We start from the raw sequence: 18,371 nt of genomic DNA, 5'->3' as shown, positions 1-18,371 counted from the left end.
CCTTGCCAGCTCTGCGGTGTCCGTTCTTTGCTTCGCAAAGCCACTCATTTAAACGCATTTGCTGTAATAATATCTATGAATCCGCTTAATACGACCCAGGGTGAAAGGGATAAGGAAGGGGAAAAAAAGTTATTTCTTTTATTGTATAGCGCTTGGTTTTCTATGGAATTACGATTAAGAAAATTTAACTTAAATCAATCTGCTCATTCTTTATTTAAATACCTTTTTTCTTTGAAGAGGTAGACTTGCTGATGCTAATCATTTTAGGCTGCTGGAGGAAACCCCTGCACATGTTAGGAGAACATACAAACTTTACATGGAAAGTTTTTGATTCTGACAGCAAAACGCTATGGTGCAAAATTGCAAGAGTCATGGTGTAAAAAACGGAGAGAAAGTAGGAGACGGGGAGAATAACATCATACAGACAACCGTAGGCTCCTTGCAAAGTTACAAACCGTGCATAAGAAGAACACTTCCTTGTTTTCTATGTAAGGTAGCTTCACGAATTTCCTCTGATAGCTCCTATACTGTATGTCCACGAATTATTTGGAAATGCAGCACAACTTGTAAACTGTAAAATGCCTACGAACAACACTGTATAAAATAAAGGTTGTTTCATTTATTGTTTCCAACAATAGGCTTTTAAGTAGTGTCTTGCGTTTAGTCAGTCAACACATCGTTTTTTTGTTTTTTTTTTTACTCTGATTCCATGTTGCACAGATGCTCTTTTTTCTTCCCAATTCAGCCTAAAAGTGAAATATGAATAAGACGTGGCTGGTATCTATCTATCTATCTATCTATCTATCTATCTATCTATCTATCTATCTATCTATCTATCTATCTATCTATCTATCTAATATAGTGCCTTTCATTTCTATCTTTCTATCTATTATATAGTGCCTTTTATATGCATTTTATACCATCTATATATCTAAAAAGATGCTTAACATGCAGAATAAAACTGCAGAGAATACACAATACAAAAGAAAAAAGAAAACAATTAAATACCTGTGTTCTGTTTGAATGTTCAGTCGGCCTGCCTTTCCTGCTTTTCCATGATCTTTATAAATTCACTTCCTCTCTTTATCTTACATTAAAAAGTAGCCTTACGATGTATTTTGTGTTACCTAGACTTAATCATTACACTAAACAATAATTATTATAGTTGAAAAGTAGCTTGTAATAAAAATAAGCAGAAATAAATATTTTAAAAATAACAGGCAAAAACACGGTTAATATATCTCATGGGTTTTAAGGATATTTACCTTCTTTGGAAAGAGAGTTATCTGCCCCATTCCTTAGGCTACATCCACTATCTATCTCTAGAAAAAAAAATCTTCTTGGTAACAGTTTGCTGGGTGAAGCTAAGCTTTCAATGTTAAAAACATGGTATAATATTATAAGGAGGACTGTAACTACTGACATTGTGTTGTTGTAATGTTTAAGGTGCTTATTCAAACCAGAGTGAAATGGGGATTTTCCTATTATAAAATAAAAAATTAGCTTGAAGAATATGAGGTCTTGTCTGGAGTACTGCATGCAGTTTTGGTCTGTGGGCTATAAGAAACACGTAGCAGCTTGAGAGAAAGTCCTCAGAAAAGCAGCTAGGCTGATCCCAAGACTGAGAGCTATGAAGAGAGACTGAAGGAGCTGAACCGTTTCAGTTTAAGCAAATGGAGATTTAGAGGCGACATGATTGAAGTGTTCTTGTCAAGAGGTTTTCTAATGTTTGTAAAAGAATTTCAAGAAATATGGGGAACTAATGATTTTTATGCTGTGATCAAGAATGAACATTTTTATTTCAAATGCCTTTCCAGAAAAAGTCAAAGTCTTGGCTTAATATCTGGTTCATAAGATAAGACGTCTTATATTTAAGTTATTATTAGGGAAAACATGAAGTTAAAATGTTATATAATTTCATCCTTAACTTAATGCACTGGTACAAATGAAATCAGGGTTATTTTACTTGAATGGGCAGGATGATCTATCTATCTATCTATCTATCTATCTATCTATCTATCTATCTATCTATCTATCTATCTATCTATCTATCTATCTATCTATCTATCTATCTATCTATCTATCTATCTATCTATCTATCTATCTATCTATCTATCTATCTATCGTATAACTGCTTTTCATACAAACCTATCAATCATACAGAGAGCCTAATGATTCTTACGTAGACTGAAATTCTTTTGATTTGCTCTGACATGTTTCTCCTTCTGCACTTTTCCATCAGAGTCTGCCTGGAAATATTTCAGGGAGTTTTGCATTGCATTTTTCTGGCATTCTCAGTCATATTCTCGAAATATCAATTCTACCCTGATCAAGCTTTGCTTGGCTTCTCGTTTTGTTTTTCTTCTTTTCTCTCTTGATATTATTTTACAGTTTGATATTATCTCGTGGTTGTGTTTGTTCTGATATTGAGAGTTATAAATTGTTTAAATGAAGCTGGCAGACCAATGAGGTATTTTAATTCTCATATCTTATTGCTTTCCTGTCATCCTCGACCTTAAGTTGCAGTATATGTTTTATTTAACAGGATTCATCTTCTTCTCTTCCTTAATTCCATTTTTTAATTTTGAGTTTACTGTAGTCTGTTATATCTCTATGGTGTTTATGGTGGAACAGTCATTTCTCCCAGTTGTACTTTTATGGTTGTGTAATTTATTTTTTCAAGCAAGCATGAGTACAAACTTGTGGTTGTGTACAGTTTCTGTTGTGTTGTGGCCTTGTGCTGGATTCAGTTTCCAATTACAGCTTAACAGCATCTCCAAGTTTCTTTCTTGTCTGTACTTTCACTTCCATGTATGCATCAGTTTCACATTTTAGATGCTTCATTTCCATTTGTCCTTTTGTTATGACTAACAGCAGTCAAATCCTTTAAATCAAATAATTATTTTTATTTTATAGCATCTTTCAGAGCAACATAAAGTGGCTTACGTGCAAAGAATAAGCCACCATTGAAGTTTAAGGGTTGAAGGGTTCAACTAAAAAGTTGAGAGGTACATATTTGGTGTCCTTCGCCGATGAAATACATGAACATAATGAACCAGAGCTTTAAATGCTGTGACTAGAAATACAGAAGTTTATTTTTCTTAGGGCGGAAATCTGGGTTAGGATTAGGGTAGGGAATATTGCCTTGCGGCTATGCATGGGTACACTTACCTTTTATTTAAAACTTAACTTTTATAAGGTTAATTCTTTTGTCTCTGAATCCTACTCCTCATATATTTCATTCAGTCCATTAGAAAAATATGTGTTAAGTTGTTCTACAAATTCCTTCTCCTTTTTTTAACAGTGCTGTTTTATTCCAAACATGATAGGATTATGATTTTCTTGTAAAAAGTGCTGGTACAACATTGTCTGCTTAGTTTGAGTCTCTATTAATAATAATAATTCTTTACATTTATATAGCGCTTTTTTCACTACTCAAAGTACTCTCCACACAGGAAGGACCCGGGAAGCGAACCCACAATCTCCTTACTGCAAAGCAGCAGCAGCACTACCACTGCACCACCTGTGAGGATTATTAATTAATCTATCTAAGCTATTAATCTAAGGTGTTATATGAATCTTGCTTTCAAAGAGTTTTTTGTCTCCCCAATATATAGCAATCTACACTCAGCACACTGGATCCCATAAATACAATTTTAATAATAATAATAATAATAATAATAATAATACATTTTATTTATATAGGGCCTTTCCCATGCTCAAGGTGCTTCACAGAGTCTTAGAAAAAAATAGCAGGGTATATGTAACATTGGATACAAATGTTTTCCTGAATAGAACAATGAAACAAATAACAAAGCATTAAATAGAATAAAGGACAATAAACCAGAGTAAAATACTAAATTCAATACTAAAAGAAAAACCTAACAAATAAGCTAATTTGTGATATAACAGATACACAAATTATCCTGAGCACCTGGATAGAGAGGTAAACTGAAAGAAAGGGCAGAACATTAAGTTAAGTAAAAAGCCTTTTTAAATAGATGAGTTTGAAGTTGTTTTTAAAAGAATGAATGGAGTCAGCTGATCTCATTCATTTCCGGATGTCATTTCAAAGTCTGGGTGCTATGGAGCTGAAGGCCCTGTCACCCACAGAGTGCAGGTTAGTGTGGGGCACAAGAAGATTACCAGAATCAGAGGATCTTAGTAGGTGAACAGGAGCCTAGTGATTTAGAAGGTCACTGATGTAGTCCGGTGCAAGGCCATTTAAAGCTTTGTAGGTTATTAATAGAATTTTATATTCAATCCTGTAAGACACAGGGAGCCAGTGAAGGCGAAGCAGGATGGTTGTGATGTGCTAACTGTTGCTGGTTCGTGTAAGGACTCTTGCAGCAGAGTTTTGAATTAACTGGAGCTGTGATATAAGATTAGAAGGGGGACCTGCCAGCAGCGAGTTACAATAATCGATGCGGGATGTGATAAAAGCATGGACAACTTTCTCAGCATTAGAAAGGGGGAGGAATGAGTGAATTTTGAGATTTTAATGTGAAATTCTGGAAAACTGGCAATACTGTCTTACACCTCTCATTCCAAATTATTTTTTATTTTTCAATGGAATAATCCAAGCAAATTTAATTTGCTTTTTGATAGTACAAGAGGCATGCACCAATATATACCTCAAATTATTATTCCTTCTATATGCAGTGATTAATTGAAAATTACGTAAGGGTTTAATTTATTTCTTGTAATTTCTCAAAATGTGTATAAACACCCCTTAAAACCTGTTGTGCATGATGTAAGTATGTTACTACTATTGGAATGATATCTGTCTGTCTTTTGTTGGCTATTTCCCCTTGTGTTCCATTAAATAAATAAATACACACACACGCACGCACACACCCACACCCCACACACACACACACACACACACACACACACACACACACACACACACACACACACACACACACACACGCACACTATGGTCTGAACGTACACCAGAATGACTGAGCCTAAAATAGAAAGAAAACTTCTAACCTGGAAGTTACAGTCACAGTGAGGCATTATGCAGACATAATATGGATATGTACCAAACATTATTATTGTAAATATGGAGTCTTTTTATACAGAGTTCACAAATGCCCATCCATCCATCCATCTATCTAATATCATAACTGATTTATTCAGTTTTTGATCACAGAGGCCACAGTCCATCCAGGCAGCATCAGATATAATGCAGCTCGTGATTAGTGATGAGCAAAATAGTAGTGCCCCTAAAATTCACTTTGTATGTGATATTGGAATTGTTAAATGCAAAACCCAAAAAATTTGATTTCTTGGGTTTTTATAAGTTTGTCTCTGTATGGAATATGAAATATTGCTCCCTAAGGGTTATTCTGATGCTGAAACCAGTCTGTTTCATCAACCGCCCTCCAGAGTTCCATAGCCTCTTCCATGGCTCCTTTATATAACCGCACAGAGAACCATAGACACTTGGAATAAGCTACCAAGTAGTGTGGTAAACACTAGGACTTTAGGGACTTTCAAAACTGGACTTGATGTTTTTTAGAAGAATTAAGTAGATAGAACTGGTGAGCTTTGTTGGGCTGAATGGCCTGTTCTGATCAAGATTGTTCTAATGTTCACACTGCCTGCCTACACTTTGACACTGTCAGTTCTTCATCATAACACTCATTTAGGGGCAGGTAACTCCATGGGTTAACCATTAGACCTCAGTTTATCCAACTCTGTAAGATGACTGCTAGCACCCACGAACCCAGGCTGATGGATTTTAGCAGTGCAAAAGTGCCTGCAGATATTTCCTTTCTAACTTGACCTCCCTTCTTCATACCCTGCACTATTTCATGTTGGTACTGTATGTGGAGAAAACAGTTGTAGATGAGATGAAACATATATTTACTAACGGCATGGATTTTGGTTGTGGCCAAATACAGTTTCTTTCGTAATGTTTTTTTTTTTTGCAAAGCAAAACTTCAAGTTTCTCTGCATATTCAGTTTTGGGTGAAATAATTTGTTCATCACTGGCCACAAAGGACAAAGTATCAGCACATCATGGGGCACACTATTGAACATATTTGTGTTCTTGCCCATCCATCCATCCATCCATCCATCCATCCATCCATCCATCCATCCATCCATCCATCCATCCATCCATCCATCCATCCATCCATCCATCCATCTGTTTTCTAATCTGCTTAATCAAGGATGGTGGGGAGCTGGTGCCTACTATAGAGGTTTTCAGCACAAATGAACTAACCCTGGATGATCACTAGTCAATTCCTGGGCACATACCCACACACTCTCATACCAGGCTGGTTTAAAGTCATCAATTAACCTTTGGAATATGGAATGAACAGTGAAATGTCAAGATAAAAAACTCACATAGACACGGTAAAACATGCAAACTCCACACATACTTTGACACACTTAGAATTCAAATCCAGAACTCATGAGCTGTGGAAAAATACATTTAAACCATCCAACACTTTGCAATTTAGAGTGACATTTTTATAGAGTGAAATTAGCAGAGAAACACATGTTGATGCTACTGCAACAGTGACCCAGTTAAGTGGCATTTTGTGTGATTGGGTTTCAGTCCATCTTCTTTTCCCAAAGGTTTCAGTGCCTAGTCACACAAATAAAGTTGTTTTTGAGTTTCTAAATGTCCTCACGGATTACATTTACGTGTTTCTCCATTCATGTGTTTTAACCTCTTCCTGTAAGCTTTTCTTAGCTTCCACATTTTTTGGGCAATGTAGAGCTACGGCTTCATCACCACAGCCTTGTGCATCATTTCCTTGCTCGTCTCCTTCATTGGTGGTTCCTTTTATTTTATTTTTTTTAGTGATGTTCTTGTTTGAGTTCTATCCCTCATTTGGTACCTTTAACCTCAGGACTCATATTTTTGGATTTTGCTTTATTGCTGTTGTCACAAAGCTCTGGGGACCCAAGTTTCATTTCCTTTCTTGTTTACTGTCTGTGTAGAGGTAGAAATTGTATTTGTCAATTATCAGAGTATTTAATTACATCCCAACAATGTGTGTGTGTGGGTCAGTGTGTTAGGTAAATTAATGACTTTAAACATGGATAAAGTATGGGTGTGAATTTAAAAGAGCTCTGCAGTGGACAAGGCTAATGTCTAGGGCTGATTCTGCTTTGTACTTTTAAAGCCACTGGAATAGGCAGCCTGAAAACATGGCTATTTTTATTATTATTATTTTTATTATTATTTATTTTTTTGGATGATATCTGCACAAGATTAAGAAATATTACCTCTATGGAATAATATTTTAACAGTTGAGGACCAGCACTATGAATGAATCGCTCAGTGTGACATAAAGAGACAGAAGTGGGAACTAAACTAGCAACTCTGGGGTTTAATGTCCAGAGCACTAGCCACTACATCACACTGCATTTCTTCCTTCTAACTCTTCATTATACAATTATTATAATTATAAATAAATTACTATTCATTCATTTTTTACAACTTAACTGTAAACAATAAGTTAATTGATAGCGATAACTACTTAATAAATCCTAATGACATTCATTTTTCCATTTTCTGGACACACTTCTTCTGAAGGAATCTTGGAGTATCTACCATCTATAGCTACAGCATCAAGCACAAGATAGCAACCAAAAGTAGAAGGGAAAACTCATATGAATACCCAAAAACACCTACACCGGGCAAACTGCAAAACAACATACAGATGTAGACAAAAATGTTGGTCCCGTTACAGCTCATAGAATAAATGCTGCATGCCTCCTTACAAAGTGATGATATGAATAGCCATTGTCCCCTGTAGACTTGCATGCCTTTGATATGTCATTGAGTAAAGCAAAGCAAGTCTGATAAGAGAACAAGTATTGCCTATTCTACAAAGATATTTTAAAATGGCCTGGACATATTTGCTGGTACCCTTAGAAAAGATCCGAAATAATTAGATTTATATAAGACTATTTATATGTTGAAAAGTTGTCACTCGGCTGTTTGGTGTCATCATGTGTCAAACACTGAATATGGACTAGAGAAATCAAAAGAGAGATGTGTGAGGAGGTCAGTAAGAAAATAGACAAGCAAGGCTAGAAGACCATCTCAAAACATCTTGGTGTTCCTGTGACAACAGTTGCAAATATTAAGAATTTTAAAGGCCATGGGACTGTAGCCAACCTCCCTGGATGTGGGCACAAGAGGTACATTGACTCCAGAATGGGCAGAAGGATAGTGAGAATGGTAGACAAAAAGCCAAGGACAACTTCCGTAGAGATACAAGCTGAACTCCAAGGTCAAGGTCCATCAATTTGTGACTGCACCGCATCTGTTGCTTTTTGAGTAACATTGGGATTAATGGGAGAAGACTCAGGAGGACTACACTTAAGAAAGCAAGACTGGAATTTGCTAAAATGCATATAGACAAGCCACAATGCTTCTGGTAGAATGTCTCTTGGACAGATGAAACAAAACTGGAGCTTTTTCCAAGTCACATTAGCTCTATGCCCACAGATGAAAAAATGAAGCTTTCAAAGAAAAGAACACCATACCTACTATGAAATGTGTCGGACGATTGGTTATGTTTTTGGGCTGCTTGGCTGCAGCTGGCATGGGGTGCCTTGAGTCTGTGCAGGGAACAATGAAATCTTAAGACTATCTAGACATTCTGGAGCAAAACATACTGCCTGGTGTCAGAAAGCTCTGTCTCAGTCATAAGTTATGGATCCTTCAAGAGGATAATGAGCCAAAACACATGGATAAAAGCAGACACAAATGGCTAAGAACAAACCATTGGACTATTTTGAAGTGGCCTTCTGCCCGGATTTGAATCCTCTCAAATGTTTATGGAAAGATGTGAAACATGCAGTCTGGAGAAGGCCTCGTTTAGACCTGAACCAGCTGGAACACTTTGCTCAGGGGGAGTGAGCCAGACTACTTGTGGACAGGTGCAGAAGCCCCACGGAGAGCTCCAGGAATCACTTGTTTGCAGTGATGGCCACTAAATGTTGTGCAACATAATATTAGATTAAGAGTCCCATCATTTTCGTCCATGCCATTTTCATTTGTGTTATTATCTGAAATATTCTTTTGAATCAAAACTCTAAAACAAAGTCTGATTTTTGTTAAATACAGAGTGAACAATGATGGGTTGAGTTATTTCAGAGACAATTGTAGGTTCTTCTCTTTTCGTGGAGGGGCACTAACAATTTTTTCCATGTCTGTATGTCTCTGGATTGTCTTAGAAACTTGGAGTACCTGAAGAAAATGTAAGGGGGAAGGAGCAAAGTTCACTCAGACAGTGGCCGGGCTGAAATTTGAACCCAGGACACTGAGCTGTGAAACAGCAGTGGAAACCACTTTTAAAACTTTATGCTTTATATAACCTCAAAGCAGAATATGTCTACAAAAACGTGCAGATGTGTTAAACCAGGGGTAGGCAACGCCGGTCCTGGAGTGCCACAGTATGTGCAGGTTTTTGTTCCAACCCAGTTCCTTAACGAGAACTCAATTATTGCTGATGAAGCACATATTGCTTAAGTGACATTTTAATGCTTCATTTTAGTGGTCTCGCTTGTTAAGGTTCTCCAACCTTAATTGCTTATTTCAATCTTAAACTGCTGCATTCAGTGTTTTAATTGCTCCTTATTAGCAATAAGATATAAAACAGGGGTAGGCAATGTCGGTCCTGGTGAGCCGCAGTGGCTACAGGTTTTCATTCAACCCAATTGCTTAATTAGAAACCAATCATTGCCAATCTCAGACCTTATTTAATTTTATGGCTTGTTAGTCTGTGCAATGTAAGGCTTTTATATCGTAGATTTTTTTCCTTTCCAAGGATATCATCCAAATGATTTGAAGCCTAAAACAGATCATTTTCAGTCTGTCACATTTTTCTATTAAGTGTTTTATTAAATCAAACCGTGCATGATGAACACACATAGATGTAATTGGAAAAAAGCTAGCTGGAGAACTGCTGGCTGCTTTGTCTTTTACATCTTATTGCTAATAAGGAGCAATTAAAACACTGAATGCAGCAGTTTAAGATTGAAAAAAGCAATTAAGGTTGGAGAACCTTAACAAGCGAGACCACTAAAATGAAGCATCAAAATGTCACTTAAGCAATATGTGCTTCATCAGCAATAATTGAGTTCTCGTTAAGGAACTGGGTTGGAACAAAAACCTGCACATACTGTGGCACTCCAGGACCGACGTTGCCTACCCCTGTGTTAAACCACAGGCATGTATTTAAGATATGTAGAAACGCAATGAGCTCATTAGTTGGTAAATGAAAGCATCCTTTACAAGACCTGCATCTTAAAGTGGGTGGTGTAAACATAACATACAGGTATGCTGTAGCAACAAGTTGTAACAACCAGGGATGAGCCACCTATAGTATGTGCCGGTATTCTATCTTGTAAATGAGTAGCTTCAGAACCACCGACAGAGATGCCTATAAAAATGACATGCCTGGAGTATTACAAACAGAATTCCATCTAGTGCAGCAATGGTGAGCAGTCCTTTTAGGGATAGTGGGCAACCTATAAAAGCTATACCAAGAGCAAAGGATCCATTCTGGAACTTCTAACACTACATTGGTGGTAGAAGTGGGATGAGAAGACCTGCAGCCTGACTTATCAAAGCTCTGAGCGTTGTTCCTTGGCTCTTTTAAGGAGTTGCTGGAGAGTTCTGATGGTGAGATGTGGAATCTGGAGCACCGTTTGCAGTATCAGTACAGGGAGGAAGACAGATGAGATACTGCTACCTCTACGCAGATTTAAGTGGAGCTTGGGGTTCATGGAAAAAAAAAAAAAAAGTTTATAAGATCAAGTTGTCACTGACCCCAGGTGAGCCATGTGAAGCAGGATCAGATGTAAGAATCTGCAGACAAAGGGAGAGGCAGACCACAGAACAGTAATGGAGATCGAGTCTCAGAGATGAGATCCGGACCTGAATTGGTTTTTGCAGCTTCAATTCAGTGAAGAAAAGCAACCAAGAGATAAATCTGCAGTTCCACATAAGAAGGTTCACCCGCTCACTTATAACTGAATGGTCACCACAAAGAAGTGTAGTGTTTAACACCAATTCCTCAATGCATTAACAGCACGGCACTTAACATCCCAACTGCATCACCTGACAATAAGCACTTGATACTCCTGATGATGTTTTTTTGCCATTGGCCACACAACTGTAACAAAACTGAAGACATGCCCACCATTTTGAAGAGTTGTGCTCTGTTTCAAGTGTTTGGAAGTGGTCACTTAGGACAGCAACTTCAAAAGGAGGAAAATTCCACATCTGCACTTGGCACCGTTGCTACAATAACATTTTTAAACCTGCTCAATTAATTTCATTGTCTAAGGAGGTGGAGCTTATGCTAGTAGCATCAGGAACCAACTCAAGAGGGGACACCAGTCCATCAGAGAGAACACTCACACAGACTGACCCATTGTAGAAATGTCAATTAATCTAATACATTTAATAATCTGTGCAATAATAATAATAATAATAATAATTCATTACATTTATATTGCGCTTTTCTCAGTACTCAAAGCGTTATCCACACAGGGAGGAACCGGGAAGCGAACCCACAATCTTCCACAGTCTCCTTACTGCAAAGCAGCAGCACTACCACTGCGCCACGAGGAAGGAAAACTCATACACACACCAGGAAATGATAAACACCCTTCCCAAGTATTGATTTTGGAGCTGCGAGGTAACTCCTGCCTGCCATTCTGCTTTGAATATTACATTGCATCTCACACTCATGCCTGGGAGACAACTTCAGGGCTTGCCAACTTGTAATTTCACGCTGAGCCAAGGATTGGTGCTGTCTTGTAATGCTTCTCCTCTCCTTCCTTCTACAGATCCCGTAACTGACATCTAGTGGGCACATGACTTCATTTTTGGCTCCAGGGCTCCTGGACCCACCCTTTTCACCTCACTGACTTTGTTAACTGGCACCACAGAGATCTTTCATCAGTTTAATTGCAGAATTGCATCTGTGAAGATTTTTTACATACACACATTAATTTGTGTTTATTGTTTTTGGTGAAACAATATATGGGGTTTGACTAAGTGTACGCCAATACTTTATTTGTGTTCTTGTTTCTTTCTACATTGGAAACAACACTTTTCTGAATACTTGTGCATCTCAGGATACAACCCCACAAGGGGGCCAAGAGTTTCAGGTCACCAATTAATTTAACATCCACACACATACACACATCTGTAGGAGGAAAATCACTGGGAGAACATCCAAGCTCAACGCACACAAGAACCAAGCACAGGATTTGAACCCAGTACACTGAGTCCATGATGGAGGAGTGCTAACCATTGTTTCATGCTCAAATATAGTAATGTAAGGAATTTTACAGACATTAGTTCTACAGTCCGTACAAAAACTTTTCACCCCCTTGAAGATTTCCATATTTTACTCTTATATAGCATTGATTAACAGAAAAAGACCCTTTAATGTTAAAGTGAAAACAGATCTCTGCAACATGGTCTAAATTAATCACAAATCGAAAACACAAAATATCTGAACGCACACTCTCTTTAAGTCAGTATTTAGTAGGCTCACCTTTAGCAGACTTGATTGCCTTGAGTCTGTGTGCTCAGGTCTCTCCCTATCAGCTTTGTTCATTTGGACACTGACATTTTTCCCCATTCTTCGTTTGGATTGAGATCTGGACCCTGACTCAGTCACTCCAGGACAGTCACATTGTTTTTGTGGTAACACTTTATTTCAGGTACTTCAAAAATGCATTCATTACTCATTTACTATTACATAACAAGACAGTAACAAACACTTCTTTTGGTGTTAATAACACTGACAAAGCATCAACTAAGTGTTTATTCATGTCTGTAATAAGGCCTACTAAAATAACTTCACTTTGGAATGGTATGAGGTGGTTTATCTGAGACATGTTTCTCCTGATATTGCATATTCAGTATAAGATCCTTCTTTTTCATAAATGATTTTGCTAGCTTGTCAATGAGCCACACTGCATAAAGGTGAATGACCACCTTAATGGTGCTTTATAAATGGTACTAAGATCACCTTTGTAGTACAGTGACCAGACGTTTGTAAAGTACAGTACATGAAATGCAGTCTCATTAGTGCAGTATATTGTTAAAGCTCACAGTAACACTTGGTGTTTCTCTTTTTTTTTTTTGAATCGCTCAATTTTGTCCAGACAGGGCATTCATTTTTCAGGTTTTATCATTTTCTGCTACCTGAATCATTGATTGATTTTAACATGATTTTAACCTCCCTGTTAAGGGGTACGGTTAGGGATATTCAGAGAGATGAGCCTATGCTGTCCTGGATAACGGACTACATGTCCGGCAGATCGCAGTTTGTGAGACTCAAAGGGTGTGTTTCTAATGTGGATGTGAGCAACACTGGAGCACCACAAGGAACAGTCCTGTCACCTTTTCTCTTCATTTTGTACACCACAGACTTTAAATATAACCTCAGGTCATGTCACTTGCAGAAATTTTCAGATGACTCCACGTTAATGGGGTGTACTGATAAGAGAGATGAGACAGAAGAGAGGAGTCAGGGAGTCAGGTGGAGAAGTTTATTCGTTTAGTGCAGAATAAATAGTCAGCACCTTAACATTAGCAAAACCAAGGAACTTCTTATTGAATTTCACCACGGCAAAGTGTCTCTACACCCGGTCACCATTCAGGGAGTGCACTGCTAAATACGAGGGGCGGTCAAAAAGTTCCAGGAATTGTGATATAGTGGGAGAGTGAGAGATCAGATTACGTACACATTGTTGAGGAGGGGAGTGCAGCACGTCTGTAGACCAGTTACAACAGAGATTGCTTATGGTATGTATGTAGTATTGTTTTAATTACTGATTGTGTTAGACGTGTGCATAGTCATGCCGCAGTTCTAACCATGTGCTGTTTGCTAATTGGAGACTAAATCAGCTTCACATACACTAGTGGGATTGCAGCACTTAGTGTATGAGTCCCCAGTTTGCACATGAACTTGTAGTTAGCACGTTGTTTGAACTACAACATTACACCAAATGACTATGCACATGTCTAACTCAAACAGTAATTAAAGCAACACTAAATGCCAGAACCAATCCAGACCTGTTGTAACTGGTCTATTGACATGCTACACTCCCCTCTACAACAATGTGTGTGTAATCTGATCTCTCATTCTCCCGCCATATCACAATTCTGGGAACCTTTTGACTGCCCCCCATATACTTGGGGGTCCACATTAGTGACTGTTTGGTCTGGTCTTATAACACAGGTGAACCAAAAAAGAAAGGGCAGAGCAGGCTCTTCTTCCTTAGGAGACTGTGTTCCTTTAATGTGTGTAGTGACATCCTTCACATCTTCTACAACTTTTTGATGGCCAGTGTGATTTTCTACACTGTGGTGTGCTGGGCTGGTGATATCACTTGAAGACTGGACCGCCAAATTAACAAACTGGTTTAAAGGGCAGACTGAGTTATGGGATGCACTATTGAGGTAGTGCAGGAGGAGAGAATTCAAACAAAACTAAGTGCCATTATGAACAGTGCTGCACATCATTTCTCTGCCACAACAATACTGAGGACTTTCTGCCAATGAATCATTCAACGGATGTGTGTCAGGAAATGCTATGTGGGCTTCTTCTTATCAATTGCAATACACCTGCATGATGTCTAACTGGGACTGCAACTGCCAAGTTAGAAGCTTTATCTCTTTTTATTTATTTTTTTCATAGTTTGTTGTTTGTCATAACATAATAATTTATTGAGGTTCTGTAAAAAGCCATATTTCCCCCGGTGACAAATAAAGTTCTATCTAACATTCTAAAACAAAGTTTTAAATGGTCCTTTTAAAATCTGTTACTAAGTGGACACTGATGACTGCAACCTTTCTGGAAGTGGAGGTGGTGCACTACTACAAGTACGTGGCTACCAGGACAGCAGCAAATAAACTGGGAATCCCCAAGCCAAAGCTTTGCCCACTGAAACAAGTCATTGAGTTAATTAAAGAACAAATGTGAAAACAAGAAAGAAAGCAAAGCCTGTGACGTGCTACACAACTTTGAGATGGAAAGGAAGTCACACTTAACAACTACAGCTGCTGGATCTTGCTATCTGGAGGATGTCACATTACATGACAAGAAAGATCAGAAGATGATGATTACATGAATCCCTAATAACTTTCAGTACAGTTTTAAAGTTCCTATTGCACTGCCAAACTTTTGTAAGCTCGCTTCATTTTGACAGCCAATTCTTGTGCTGCCTGGTAGCACCAGTGGCTGTATGAATGTTATCCAGGTAGAATTTTAGCTCAGCCCATCTTTTTCTTTTTTTCCCATTTTGTTATGGTACGACAAACCTTAGACATTAGAAAAACGAGCCTCTTTTCTGATTGCGCAGTCCTAAATACCTGCTTTTCTTCTTTGTCTGGCTGAGCACTTATTGTTAGTCAGCACTCACACACACACTAAAGCCCTTTCATACAACTAAAGACAGACTCAAAGCTGTTTTATTATGTTGTGATGGGTAAGCGTGATGACTGAGTTGCTGAGGATGTCACACTACATGACTATCCACAACTCTTTAAGATTATGTAAATGAAGAATATAACTGGAAAATGTTGGAATAGTAATGTAGTGTGATTGGCCTTACAAGAGACATTCAGAAGGCCTACATGTGAAGGGGGACCTTACCCTGACCCAGTAATGACCATTTCAGCTGTACTTTTCTATTCAATGATCCAACTGCTCAGTAGTTCAGGTGCAAATATAGGAGTAAGCAGTAATGACGCACTGCCCGAAAACGTGCAGTGAATACACTTGACTTGAGCATTCCTAGTTTTCATGTTCTTCCTCTGTACATTTACCATTTGTTTGCTCAGAGGTTGATGTGCTTGCTGCTTCCTGAGCAGCTCTTCTTTTCTCCACTCTAGCAGTCTGCTTCTTCTCTTCATTTGTATGCATCTTTTCACATTAAAACTGATTAAGTCAGTGTTTGTATTGCAATTACTTACTACGTTTTCTTTAATTTTTCACTTAAGCTGGCACTTAAGTGTTCAATCTACCACAAGAATGATTTAAGATATGAAGGGGTAGGGGAAGTGACAGCGAAGGTGATAGGGAATGAGAACAGCGCCCATACGCATGCTCCACATGGCTGCCCTGATTCTACAATAAAATAAAATAAAAATAAAAAGATGAATAACCTTGGGGGCGGCACGGTGGCGCAGTGGTAGTGCTGTTGCCTCGCAGTTAGGAGACCTGGGTTCGCTTCCCAGGTCCTCCCTGCGTGGAGTTTGCACGTTCTCCCCGTGTCTGTGTGGGTTTCCTCTGGGCGCTCCCACAGTCCAAAGACATGCAGGTTAGGTGGATTGGCGATTCTAAATTGGCCCTAGTGTGTGCTTGGTGTTTGTGTGTGTCCTGTGGTGGGTTGGCACCCTGCCCGGGATTGGTTCCTGCCTTGTGCCCTGTGTTGGCTGGGATTGGCTCCAGCAGACCCCCGTGACCCTGTGTTCGGATTCAGCGGGTTGGAAGATGGATGGATGGATGGAAGATGAATAACCTTGGAGGTCAATCATTACCCTGAAAGTGGACAGAAGACGTCACGTAGTATATGTGTACCAAATTTCAGGTCAATAGGCCGAACGGTTTGCAAGCTACAGGTGATTTAAAATCCTGGACAGACAAACGAACAGCCACGGTAGCATATTATATATAAAGTTAGAAGCATTTTTGCAGTAACTAAACTAAAGTGTTAATTTAGGTACAGGCAGTGAACAGTGTGTGGCACTGTGGTTAAGGCTTTTGATTTTAAACCCTAATGTTGTGGATTCAAATCCTACCACCGACACTGCGTGACCCTGAGCAAGTCACTTCACCCACATCTGCATTAATTAGAAAAAGAAAAGAAGCATAACCAATTGTATCTCAAATGTTGTAAGTCGTCTTGGATAAAGGTGCCAACCAAATCAATAAATGTTAATGTTGTTTTTGAGCCATTCCTATACAGCTTTGGGTTTATGTATAGGGTTGTTGACTGTTAGAAAACAAATCTTCTCCCAATGCACAGATTTCTTGCAGGCTGCATCAGGTTTTCCTTAGTATTTCACCATATTTTTCTGCATTCCTTTTACTCTTACAAGCCTTCCAGGACCTGCAGCAGAGAAGCATCCTCACAACCTGATGCTGCCATCGCCCTGGTTCACTTTGTGGGTTTTTAATAATGTGAAGTGATTAGTTTACGCTAAAAATGATAGCCAAAAATCTTCAGTTAGGGTTGCATCAGATCAGACTATAGAACCGTCTTCCAGTAACTCTATAGAGTCTCCTCAATGCCTTCTTCCAAGTCATCATGTCCATTTTTTTAACAGTGTTGTTCATCTTTGCCACTCTCCCATAATGATTTGACTGGTGAAACACCGAGTTGTTTCCTGTACAGTCTCTCTAGTCTTTACCATTGTAGCCTGTCACTCCTTCAAAGTTCTCACAAGTCTCTTGGTGGCCTTCATCACTTGTATTTTTCTTACACCATCACTTAGCTTTTGTGGGCAGCCTGCTCAAGGTAGATTTACAGCTCTGCCATACACTTTCTGTTTCTTAATAATTGATTAAAATGGATGATCGTTGACTTGGATATTTTCTTGATTCCATCCCCTGACTTGTGCTTTTCAATTTTTATGGACTTGTTTGGAGTGTTCCTTTGTCTTTGTTGTGTAAGTTAGTCCACCATACTGCCTCACAACATGTTGGACTTTCTTAATATCTAAAGGAGCATTTATATAGCAATCAATGGAAACCCCAAACAGATGACATCCATTGAACTAATACAGTGGTACCTCTGGTCACGACCATAATTCGTTTCCGAAACTCTGGACGTGAACGTAATTTCCCCATAAGATTGTATGTAAATACAATTAATCCGTTCTAGACCGTACGAACTGTATGTAAATACATATATTTTTTAAGCACAAAAATAGTTAATTATACCATAGAATGCACAGTGTAATAGTAAGCTAAATGCAAAAACATTGAATAACACGGAGAAAACCTTGAACAACAGAGAAAACTAACATTGTAAGAGTTCTCGCTAGACCCTTACGAACCGCTCGCTGTAAACACTTTTTTTTATGAGTTTTAAGCACAGGGAAAAAAATTAAATGCCACTTCTCTTGCGAAATGTTTCACACCATCCTCTACTGGCTTTAAATTCCTCACCTTCACCACTCGAAGAAGGATCTTTTTCAACAAATCGCCATGAATCTTCATGGCTTTCTCACATATGATCGCCTCGCTTACGCTATCCCCTGCAAGTTGCTTCTCGTTCAACCACACTAGCAACAGTTTTTCCACCTCTTTCAGCACTTGAGGCCTCTGCTTGGTTAACATTGTAACTCCTTTTGAAAC

At 38.5% G+C, this 18,371-nt stretch overlaps 1 protein-coding gene across 3 annotated transcripts in view; it reads left to right on the top strand.

Annotated features, from left to right (window-relative positions):
* Positions 1-18,371, top strand: part of etv7 (ETS variant transcription factor 7) — a 126,996-nt gene that overhangs the window by 1,263 nt on the left and 107,362 nt on the right. The gene's annotated exons all lie outside the window — the stretch shown is intronic.

The sequence above is a fragment of the Erpetoichthys calabaricus genome, chromosome 3 (genome assembly GCF_900747795.2).
Source record: "Erpetoichthys calabaricus chromosome 3, fErpCal1.3, whole genome shotgun sequence".
NCBI lineage: Eukaryota > Metazoa > Chordata > Cladistia > Polypteriformes > Polypteridae > Erpetoichthys > Erpetoichthys calabaricus.
Note: the sequence above shows the minus strand (reverse complement) of the source record. Positions and strands in the feature narration are given on the sequence as shown.